This window comes from Protopterus annectens, chromosome 7.part0 (assembly GCF_019279795.1).
Source record: "Protopterus annectens isolate FY-2018-M chromosome 7.part0, PAN1.0, whole genome shotgun sequence".
Taxonomy (NCBI): Eukaryota; Metazoa; Chordata; order Ceratodontiformes; family Protopteridae; genus Protopterus; species Protopterus annectens.
In genome coordinates, this window is record NC_056739.1 from 334,363,947 (window position 1) to 334,376,584 (window position 12,638).

A 12,638-nucleotide genomic window follows, 5' to 3' on the forward strand; every position below is an offset into this window, starting at 1 on the left:
CAGCAAAAGTGCTGCTTAGCGAGTGTAAAATAACGGCTCCATCGATCTCACTGTCCACTCTCTGTCATAAACATACACAGTCTCATCTGCTTTCACACACATACATTCTGTTTTCATGTGCGCATTCTTTCAGACACACACACACACACACACACACACACACACACACACACACACACACACACACACACACACAAACAAACATAAGCACACTCGTATACATAAATACACGCATACACTTTTTTCTGAACAGTTGGGCACCCAACATAAAATATTTTTTATTCTTTGTGTGGCTCCGTGCCAAATGATCCCTGGCCCAGTACCAGTCCGTGACCCGTTGGTTGGGTCCGCTGCTGTAGGGTCAACCTGTATTTCCTCCTAAAAATGCTGATAAAATTTCCTTTGTTCTACTCCATTCATCTCCCTTTTCTGTGTACTAGAAAGTTAAACATAAAAGAAATGATTACCCTGATGTATGCTTTGCAAAATACCCAATAGAGTACATCACCCAGGCGTGTTGTATATTGTGTGAGAGCTATTCTGATGTGCATCAGTGAACAGGTTGGGCCATTGTGCAGGTTAGGTTGTGGCTTCAGTGCAGGACCTTTAAATCAAGCCGTTTCATCCCTTCCATCCAATAGGTCCTCCTAAAACCATGAGGTCCTCCACCGGCTTCCATGAATGGAAGCTGAGGAAGCAAATGCTCCAGGAGCTGCTACAAAGTAAGGAATTCCAAAGATGGACTTGCTTTCTTCACTGTAAAATCAACAGCTTGAGCAATTCTGCACCAGGTACCCCAGCAAGGAGATCTGGGCACTAACTCCCTTCCCACCTTTAAGGAAATACAGTCTAGTATGTGCATTCTTACCATTTTGTCTACCCCCCCCAACCTCCCCACCCCACCCACCCAAGAATGCTGCAAAATAGAAGGAAAGAATACTCCTGCTCCTATCACTCCTTTGGCCAAGTCAGCATTTCTCTTGGTGAGTCCAAAAGGGCAAGGGGAGGTGCTCTTGCCATTATAGTTACATTGTCTCTTAATAGATGTCAGTCTGATACAAAAAGATGTAGGAAACATCAGGTTAGCTGTGTGGTTAGTCTTGTCTTATCCAAGCCATCTCCAGTGATCACTTCCAAAGAAGTGTATATTTTGCAAAAAGCTTGGAGGCTTAACTCCAGTAAATCTTGACTAGCCAGATCAAAAAGTTTATTTAACTTTCTGGCAGTAGACAAGGTCACACTGCTGCATTTGAGCTTTTGTTTTTTTTGACGTACGTGACTGAACACAATGTTCTAGCCTACATATCCTTAACATACACTTACATTGAGCTTTGCATCCTGCATTCTTGTAGGGCTGCACTCTTCCTTCATCCTGTTCAGCGATGGAGTTTTTGTAGCACTTCACCTGCGTACAACCCGGGCACCTAGTCCTCGTCCTTGCAGTTTAACTTTGTGTTGTAATTGACTTTGCTTCCCTTTGAACTGTTCAGCTTAGTATTACCAAAATGGTCAAGATACCCTTTTTTGCTAGTCATTATGTCCACTAAGAAAATATTTAAGCAGCTAGCCCCAATACAGATAATCAGTCCTAGCAATCGTATAAGATTTCTGGAATGTTTGTGCAAATTTTAGAATTAATCCTTTTGTGCCAGTGGTCTCGAGTTGGCATTTTTTATCAGACTATATAGTCTCCAGTATTCTTGGCTCTGTTCCCAGAAAGATTGAAAGTATATTGCATTTAGTGTGCCTAAATATTTGAGGTATCCTATGGAGGAAAGCAAGGAAGTCCGCTTCAGAGGTACCACCTCCAGTATGAGTCTGCAGGTAGAGTAGTACTGAAAGAATTAGTTGCAGTAGTTTTAGCTAGAAATGTAGATGCGTTAAGTTTGTATATCTCCTTTCACTGGAATACCTCTTTTCTCAAATTTAATGAGATGCTTTAAATTTAAGTAGTATTTATTTTTATATTTTATTCCACAATAGATTTTTGTCTGCAACCAAGTGCATTTACATCAGTTTAAGTACTGTATAGTAGTAACATATGAAACCAGTTTCATATTTCAATATAGTGCATAAAAACTTAAATGAGTAACTTCAGTCTTTGATTACACAGTACTTCAGGTTTAAAAACCCACTAAGTGCAGGGGAAATAGTGTTTTAAAAGTTTGGGTGGACAACACTGTACGTTTTGGGTGCAGCAAAGTATGTTGCAAGCTTTCATCTGTAGAGAGACACTGTTAATACTTTAGTACAAATTATTCATCAGAGTCAGTGATGCTTTGTCAGAATACTTTAATTAGGCAAGCTGATTCAATTAAAAGAAATTGATTTTAAATTGACTTGCAGTTTGTAGCACCATTGATTCGTATTAACATAAATAAGCAAAAACAGTGTAGCAGAGGTAGAGGGACGGACATGAAATTTCATTTTGTTACCCAGTTTGATAATTTGACTACCTCTAGAGGATATTGCATTAAATTTTGCTGTTTACAGGTGTCATTTCAGTTGTATGTGTTTTGATAATTAGTTGCTTGTATGTCTTATGGGTGCTCATTTTGTTTTGCAATGTAGGTGATCTTAATATTGATATTCACGTTATCTGCTAATTCCGTGATTGATGGCAAACTGAGTATGTTTGGGTGTTAAGCACCCAATTCTAGTGCAGTGTTTGACATCACAACATGCCTGGGTAGTTCATGCCTCTGCCACAATGGGAGATCTTTAGAGAAAGTTGTCAGATTGAGAGAAGGATATCCTTAGCTGCAGATAAAAAAAAAAAAAGCGTCTCGTCTCTTCTCTTCCCATGTCAGCTGATACCAAATACAAAAGGTACCTCACAGTATGCATAGCATATATCCAGTTTGTCAGTTCTGTCTTATTGGAACACACAGAGATAGGTCTGGCCACAATGCCAAGATATCATCCCTTCTGTTTTGAACCATTGGTCCTCCAAGGATTAGAGTAAACATGAACATTTTGTTTGCGCTCAATAACTCAAGAAGGTTACCATTTGCATGTTCAGTAGATTTCTGTTGTATTTTTGTTACCTCGTCCAGCAAGACTGACTGCCTCCTTTATTTACTGTGATCTCATGTCAAGATGTGCTATGTAGTTTTGCTGTTAATCTGCCCTTCTGGAATCTTTGCCTTTGGGGCAGTACCTTGGATTTTTAATGTCTATAAGAAATGACAGTTTTTCTGTCTCTGGGATTAGTGGTTAGCCTTTGTATATATTAATGGTTTGTTATAACACTTGTAATTATGGGCTTATGGAACAAAGTTTTAAATTAAAATAAAATAAATGACATTTTGTTGGTGTGTGCTTTAGTTTCAAGCCTGTCTGTACCTTTTAGTCTTTGCATAAACCTTAAAAATTATTACACTGTGCTTCATCCAGGTTAACTTGATTGTTCGTGTGCAGTTTATCAGTTGTCTTGGAAAATGGTTATCTCCAAATCTATGTACAAGCAATTTGGTGCTACAATCTCATTTCATTCCTGAAGTGAGGAAATCTCACAATTTCCACTTATCCTGTATGATGTGGTCACTGTGATTGGTTTCCTGATAAATTCATTATTGTTGATGGTGTCCATTATACTGATTAGTAGTGACTGGTGCATTGATTAAGAACTGAATTTGGTACAGGGCACATGATGATTAAAGATCCTGTTACTTTAAGCAGGCTTTTGCACTAAATAATACTGTCAATGCCACTGATGTTAACACACCCATGTAACTGTCATGCTACTGGTAGGGCTGCTTTTCTTATCGACAAACTACATGATTAGTGTTTGCTACAAGCACTAGTCCCCATGCTGCATTAGCAAGTGTCCAGATTTCATTAGATCACTGTTGTAGTAGCTGTAACTGAAAGATGTTCGTGTTACACTGCTGCAGTCATCACACTTGGGTTATCCTGCCGTCAGGCGGTCCCGCAGTTGGCCTGAGTTCCAAAGTCCTGGTCCGGCGTCGGTTGCTGTCTCTTCTTCCCTGGCGTCAATGCGCCAGGGGTATATGAGGCATCCAACGCCATTTTCTTCAGTCTTTCTTGCCGCGCGGTGCCCGAAGCAGAAGCAGTTCGCAAGTGCCGGTCGGCCGACACCTGAGATTTTCGAATCTAATTTCAGTCTGAAGTCTTCAATAAAGCTAAGTACCCCATTGGGGAACCGTTTCTTGCCTCAGTCCGATGTCAGAAAAAGTTAACAATTGCATTTCTTGTGAGAAGCAAAAACCTCATAAGAACTTACATTCTTATTGTATTCCTTGCCTAGGCCCAGACCACAACGTCACAGGTTGTCGGTTTTGTGCTAGGTTTAATAAACTAACTATCAAACGCCGTTTTGACTTCGCACGACATTACTATGGTCATGCCATCAGAGCAGCCGACGACCGGCATGCATAAAAAACCACAGGGATAAGGACAGGCAGCCTAGGAACAAGCCAGACTCCGAGGCCTCTGCTGGGCCTGTCGCCGGTTCTCCGGTTTTCAGTGGGGTGCCTACTCAGCCCCTGACGACCACAGAATTGGAACCCCAGACAGCTGCGGATTCTCAAGCGGAGTATACTAGGCCGTCGCACCCATCTTCATTAGGCCCTTCTGACACCGGAGCAGGAGGAGATCCCGGTGCAGTAGAAACAGCCCCGGTTGCAGAAGGTGTCTTCAGACCGACTACACTCACCATTAAATCTTATGCTAAGCTTAAAACTCCATTAAAACCAAAAAAGACTGTACATCAGTCTAAGTTCAAGGCCCCATGCCTAAGAAACAGATGCTTAAGATGGCTGAAGATTTGATTACCGTAATCAGGGGGTCCCATCCCCCTCCAGATAAAAGACCAAGACAAGAGGAGGGTTATGCTTCCTCTGACCAGGTTTCAATTTCCTCAGATTCTTCTGAGGAACAGGATTACACTTTTCCCCCTTATGAAGATTCTGATGCTGAAGACTCTATTCCCTCAGCATCTCCCCCTGAAGACTACTCCTTTGGGGAAACTTAACATACCATGAGGGAACATTTCCACTGGGAAGGCCAGGACTACTCTGATTCTAAGAAAAGGCTCCGAGAGTTCCTTTTACTACCCCAGCACAGACCACTTGCTATCCCTCCAGTTTTAGACATTGTGGATGATGTTTACTTAGAATCTAGTCTAAACCCAGACTCTCTACCTCCTGCTCCATCCAAACCAGACAGGTACTACAGAGTACCTGACTCACAAATTCCTTTATAAAAGCCCTGTGGCTGACCCAGAAACAATTTCCCAGGGTCCCAAAGGGGCTAAAGCTTCTATGGCTAAAAATCCTGTGCCCTCTGAAAGGGATTCCAGAGCCCTAGATAGATGGGGAAAGAAAATATACACCTCAGCAACTCTGGCTTTGAGAGCATTAAATTGTCAGTTTCACATGCTGAAATATCAGCAATTCCTAATGTCTCAATTAAAACAAAAAATGAGCACACATTCTGAACAGTCTGAATTCAAGGAAATGCAGGATCTGTTGCATGCAGCTGAACAGGTGGCCAAACATACTTTACAATATGGATTTGATTCATTGGAAGCTTCCTGTAGAGCAGCTGTTAATGGGTCTGTCATACGTAGACATGCTTGGTTAAAAGAACAAACCCTACCTGATCATGTTAAAGCAAAATTATTGGATGTACCTTTACAGCAGGATGTAGTATTTGATGTCAAAGCAGAAGAGGTTTTAAATAAAATGGAGGATAAGGCAAAGTCTATGCAGACAGTCAAGGATTTTTTACAGGTACAAACCCCTCGTTTCAGCAGAAATTGGCCAACAAAAAATGGGTCCTTTCCAGCTTACAGATGCCCAAGGGGCAGAGGTCAGTCACAAGGCCCTTACAAACCTCGCTAATGGGGTACTGCTACCCAAAAAGGAGGAGAAGACAGGCCCCAAGCTAGCAGAAGACTAACACAATGACTCAATCCTCAATCTACCAAGCAAATCTCTCTTGGCAGCTCCCTTGGGAGGAAAATTAGCACTCTCTGCAGACAACTGGCACATCATCACAAAAGACAAATGGGTCCTAAACATTGTCTCACAAGGATACATATTCCACTTTCATACCTTACCAAGGATAAAAGGAATGCCAAACCTGCCACCAAATCAATGGGCAGAGGCACAAAAACAAATTACAGCTCTCATGGACATGAGAACCGTTCAACATGTACCTACACAGGAGCAAGGATAAGGATTTTACTCAAGACTCTTTCTAGTCCCAAGAAAAGACAAAGCATGGAGACCCATTCTGGATCTTTCAATTCTGAACACCTATCTACAAATACCAAAATTCAAGATGCTAACACTACAGCAGTTTCTTCCCATGCTGGGCAAGAATGCTTGGCTAGTAATGTTGGACCTCAAGGAGGCATACCTGCATGTCCCTATCAGACAAAATTGCAGAAGATACCTCCGCTTCATTGCAGGTTCAACCCATTATCAATTCTCTGCACTGCCCTTTGGCTTATCTACTGCGCTCAGGGTCTTCACAAAATGCCTGGCACCAGTAATTGCATACTGCAGACAAAGAGGAATTCAAATATACCCATACCTGGACGACTGCCTTATTCAAGCAGAAAGCAAGGACATTCTTTTAAAGCATCTGGCATTTGTCAAACACCTTCTAAGTTGCCTAGGGTACACAGTAAACGAAAATAAATCAAAACTAGTGCCCTCACAAAACATAATATTCCTGGGTGCCAGCTTGAACACAAAGGCCCAAATGGCTTATCTCACACCAGACAAGCAACAACAGCTGAATCAATACTTCAAAATAATGGCAACAAAGACCCAACTCCCTGCAAGAAAAATTCTGCAGGCCTTGGGATTCATGGCATCTAGCATACTACTAATACCATTTACAAAACTGCGTATGAGGAAATTACAATGGTACCTGAAAAGCATATGGACTCGGCACAGCCACAGCTTGGAAAGAATACCACTCATTCCCTGCCTTCAACAGAAGTTTCTATGGTGGGCACAGGCATGTTACCTCAACAAGGGTCAGCCTTTCGCCTTACCCACAGCCAGGCAAACTATGACAACAGATGCATCGAACTATGCCTGGGGAGCACACATGGCAGGACAGTGCAGTCAAGGCAAATGGACTACAGGTCAAAGGCATCTGCATATCTATCAAAAAGAAATGCTAGCAGTACAGAATGCCTTAACAGCTTTCAAGGACCTCTTACACCCAGGGCAACTAATAATAAAGACGGACAATACCACAGTAATGTGGTACATAAACAAGCAAGGGGGCACACATTCCTACCCTCTATGCAGGCAAGCAATGACCTTGTGGAACACAGCACTGTCGTACCAGGTTCAATTACAAGCACAATTCCTGCCAGGAAAGAAAAACACATTGGCAGACCTAAGCAGAAACATCATGGATCCCCACGAGTGGAAACTAGATCCACAAGTATTTGCAATCATAACTCAGAAATGGGGACGACCAGACATAGATCTATTTGCCAATCCCCAAAATTACAAACTTCAAAAATTTTGCACAAGGACATTCCATCCACAAGCTTGGAAAGTGGATGCCCTCTCACTCAGTTGGAAAACATTAACAGTGTATGCCTTTCCTCCACTGCCTCTTCTAGCAAAGGTACTGCTGAAAGTCAGATTAGAGAGGCCACAAATGATACTCATTGCACCAGACTGGCCACACCAGCACTGGTATCCAATTCTAAGGAACATGGCCCATGGCCCACCATGGATTTTACCACAAATTCCTCACCTGCTCACACAGCGAGACAATCAGATTCTACACAGCCAGCTCAAGACTTTAAACCTGGCTGCATGGCAAATTACCTAAACAACCAGCCAACACCTCTATCCAAAGCTGTTATGGATATTATTCTGGAGGCCAGGAGGCCCAGCACCAGGAAAACCTATTCAGATAAATGGAAAAGATTTTGCGCCTGCAACCAGGCTAAAGGCCAAAATCCCCTTGATCCAAACATTCCTCTGATTCTACAATATTTAACTGAGATGTTGCACAAAGGACTTTCCTTTTTCATGTATTAAGATCCATGCCTCAGCAATTTCAGCTCATTACAACATGGATCCTCCTTTATTTTCACATCCACTCCTAAGACAGTACCTCAGAGGGGCTAAGAACATAAGACCACCCAGGAGAGCACCAACACCTACTTGGGATCTCAACTTTGTTCTGGAAAAGCTTACACTACTGCCCTTTGAACCAGCTTTTTCAGCTGATTTAAAATTTATTTCATGGAAAACTGCCCTGCTACTAGCAATAACTTCAGCTAGAAAAGTCTCAGAGCTACAGGCACCAATGGCAGTGGAGCCTTTCCTCACTTTTCATCAAGACAGAGTCTCTTTACGAACTAACCCTTCCTTTATGCCATAGGTGGTATCCAGTGTGGCCCTAAACCAAACCATTCATTTGCCCACCTTTTTCCCAAATCCCCAGAACAAAGGAGAAAGACTCCTGCACTCTTTGGACATTCACAGGCAATTATGTTACTACTTGGATAAAACTAAGGCTTTCAGAAAATCTGACCAGCTCTTTGTAGCCTATGCTGCAGGATCACAAGGAAAAGCGGTCTCAAAACGGACTATTTCAAAATGGATAGGGTATTGCATACGTTTCTGCTACACGCATCATGGGAAACCGGTACCTGCTAACATTAGGTCCCACTCCACCAGGGCTACAGCTACATCAGCAGCCTTTCTCAGGGGGATGCCAACCAAGGATATTCTGGAAGCTGCAACTTGGAGTTCAGTGCACACCTTCACCAAACACTATCACTTACCGCTATATTCTAAAGACCAGAGCTGGTTTTGCCACTGTAGTTTTGCAGGGCCTACTAGCTTCTTCTAACCCTGGTTAACTCCACCACGCATCCTTACCTTTGTGATTCAACCCAAGTATGATGACTGCAGCAGGGTAACACGATGAACATAATACAGTTTTGTACCTACCATAAATGTAGATGTTCGAGTGTTCACCCTGCTGCAGTCCAGGTGACCCTCCCTCCATCCCCTCTGAACTAGCTGGACTTATTTATACCACTCTATCCTATACAACCTCTGTGGTGTATTTGCTTGTGCCTGAAGGTATTGTTTTATTTTTATATGTACTTTTTATATATAGCTAAATATATAAATATATATATATATATATATATATATATATATATATATATATATATATATATTGCCTACCTACTGGGAGCACCTGACATCTGGGGCAAGAAAAACTGAAGAAAATGGCCTCTGATGCCTCTTATATACCCCTGGTGCACTGACGTCAGGGAAGAAGCGACAGCAACTGACACCGGACCAAGACTTTGGAACTCAGGCCGACTGCGGGACCGCCTGATGGCAGGATAACCCAAGTGTGATGACTGCAGCAGGGTGAACACTCGAACATCTACATTTATGGTAGGTACAAAACTGTACTGTATCCTGCCAAGGACATCAGCTATCCAGCCAGTCTACAAAACTTCAGGCTCCATCCCCACACACTTGTGCCCTTTGCACAAGAGTACCTCCTGGCATAAAAAGGGACATAGACATTTGAAAACAGAAATTTCTTGCCGTGTGTGTGCTTTTGCAGACTTTTGATCAGTTTTAGCAGCATGACTATCAGCTGTCTGCTTCAGTTCCAGCTCTAGACAGAAGTATCTATGTTGAGATCCCTCCTTTCCTCTGTAGAAGTTATTGATAAAATTGTTTGTGGGAAAGGAGAAATGTACTTTTGGTGGACAAATCTATACAAGGGCATTACTGGTAGTTTGTCTCCTTATTTTTGGTGAGCAGCATAACAAAAGGTCCTGTTAAATCTGCCTTTATTTTACTTTTACTTCTAAAACAGTAAGGTAGGTTAAATTCCTTTTAAATATTCCTTGTGAACAAGCACAGCTGACAGACCTGATGTTTTTAACCAGGGCATCAGACTTCTCATTCAGTGACCTCCCCAGCAGAAAAAGAATGTCCAAAGAGTTTATTAAAGAGTTTTAAATATTTGTTTTTTCTGCAATCTGAGGCTAACTGTGCTGAGGTGCTTTCTCAGACCTCAGGCCATCAGTGTCTTGGCTTTCCACTGGCACTTTCCAAAGATTGATAAGGTCTGGGAGCATCTCTTGTCCATGCGTACTGCATGTCGGACAGACTTCACTGGGAAAGGGGGAATTGCAGATGTTCTTTGTGTTTCACTGTTGCAGTAATTACATTTGGGTTATCTGCTTGCAGGTAGCCCTCAGTCAGCCTGATAAAATCTTGGGTCCTGCGTCGTTTGCTGTCTCATGTCCCATGATGTCAGGTAGTCAGGGGTATAAAGCATGCAGCCGACGCCATTACATCGGTCTTTTTTGCTGTGTGATGCCCGAAGCAGAAGCAGTTTGCAAGTGCCGGTCAGCCAACTCCTGAAATTTTCGTTTTCGAGTTTCAGATCCGAAGTCCTCAACAAAGCTAAGTACCCGTTGGGGATCCTTTTTCTTGCTCTAAACTGATGTCAGTAAAAGTTAACAACTGTATTTCTTGTGGAAAGCAAATATCTCATAAAGATTTTCATTCGTACTGCATTCCTTGCTTAGGCCCAGACCACGACATCCCTTGCTGTCGGTTTTGTGCCTTATTCCAACCTCTAACTATTCATCATATGTTCATTTCCGCATCTAAATATTTTGGTACTCTGTTCAGTTATCCAGATGTGGCTTTGGTAAGCCACCCAACTACTGACATTCTGAAAAAATGCAGAGATAAAGACAGACAGACTGCATAGGTCAAAAGCTGCTGACGACGCTTCTGCTAAGCTAGTCGCCAGTTCGCCGGTACTCATTGAGGCAATTTTGCAGCCCCTGATACCCACTACTTCAGATTCGCAGGCCTCTGCTGAGACCCATTCGGAGTCCGGCATGCCGCGAGGTGCTTCTTCAACTGAGGAACCTGCGGATGTCTCTACCTTGGATGGGTCTGGAGCCGCTGTGCAGGCACCAGCTTCTGAGGGTGTATTCAGGCCCTACTGACTTGCATATCAAACTGATGCCATCTTCTTCTTCAGGGCCTAAAACTCTATCCACGCCTAGAAAACCGATGCCCCGACTGCATGGTCAGGCCCCTATGCCTAAAAAACAAATGATAAGAATGCCTGAAGACCTTATTACTCAAATCAGGGGAAGCCACCCTTCTCCCTCTAAGAGACCTAGAACTGATTTTCCTTCTGATTCTTCTTATCAGGATTCTGAAATTTCTGTTTTCTCTGATGACCAGGAGTTGCCCTTATCTACCTATGAGGATTCTGATGCAGAGGACTCTATTCCCTTTGCTTCCCCTCCAGAGGATTTCTCTTTTGGTGAAACTTTGCATACTCTTAGGGAGCATTTCCGCTGGAAAAGCCAGGATTACTTTGACTCCAAAAAGAGGCTTAGGGAATTCTTACTCCTACCTCAACACAGGCCTTTAGCTATCCCTCCTGTACTAGACATTGTAGATGATGCCTTCTTGGAATCTAGCCTGGCCCTTGACACTTTTATCTCAGACTCCCAGAAAACCTGACCGGTATTACGGAGTACCTGACTCTCATAAGTTCCTCTTCAAGAACCCTACTATGGATCCTGAGATCATTTCACAGGGACCCAAAGGCATTAAGGCTACTACTGCCAAAAACCCTGCCTCCTCTGATAGAGATTCCAGGGCCCTGGACAGATGGGGTAAGAAGGTATACACTTCTACTTTGGCCATTAGGGCCTTAAACTGCTAGTTTCATATATTAAAGTATCAGCAGCATATTGTTGGATTGCTTAAACAGAAATGATGTTGATTCCCGACTGTGCTGAAAATAAAGAATTGCAGGATTTAATGCGTTCTGATGAACAAGTTGGAAAACATACTTTGCAATGTGGTTTTGATTCATTAGAGGCATCTTGCAGGGCTGCTGTCACTGGGTCTGTACTTAGAAGGCATGCTTGGCTTAAGGAACAAACTTTGCCAGATCATGTCAAAGCTAAATTACTGGATGTTCCCATAAACCAAGACAGCCTGTTTGGTAACAAAGCAGAAGTAGTACTTAAAAAGATGGAGGAAGAAGCTAAATCTATGCAAACTGTTAAAGATTTCCTGCAAGTACAGCCTCCCAAATTTAGTAGGCACTGGCCTTCTAAGAATTGGTCCTTTCTTGCCTCTTCCAGGCCTTCTCAGTACAATCTCAAGGTACTCACAGGCCTAAGCAGTGGGGGGGCTCCCACTTCCAAAGCTGGAAGTAGTAAGACACCCCCTATGGTAAACTGTCACAATGACTTAACTCAACTGACTGTTCTTTGATGGGAAAGATCGCCCTGCATGCAAAAAAATGAACTCATTGCTCAAGACAAATAGGTTTTAAATATAGTTTCCCAAGGATACAGATTTCACTTCCACTCCTTACCATCCCCAAATGGTAGCCCAGACCTACCCCCAAATCAGTGGGCAGAGGCTCAAAAGCAGGTTCTCTCTCTTCTAAGTATCAGGGCTATTCAACCTGTCCCAGAAGAGGAATGGGGGCAAGGTTTTTACTCAAGACTTTTCCTGGTACCCAGAAAAGACCATTCCTGGCGTCCTATCCTGGACCTGTCTATCCTAAACACCTTTTTGGAAATCCCAAAATTCAAAATG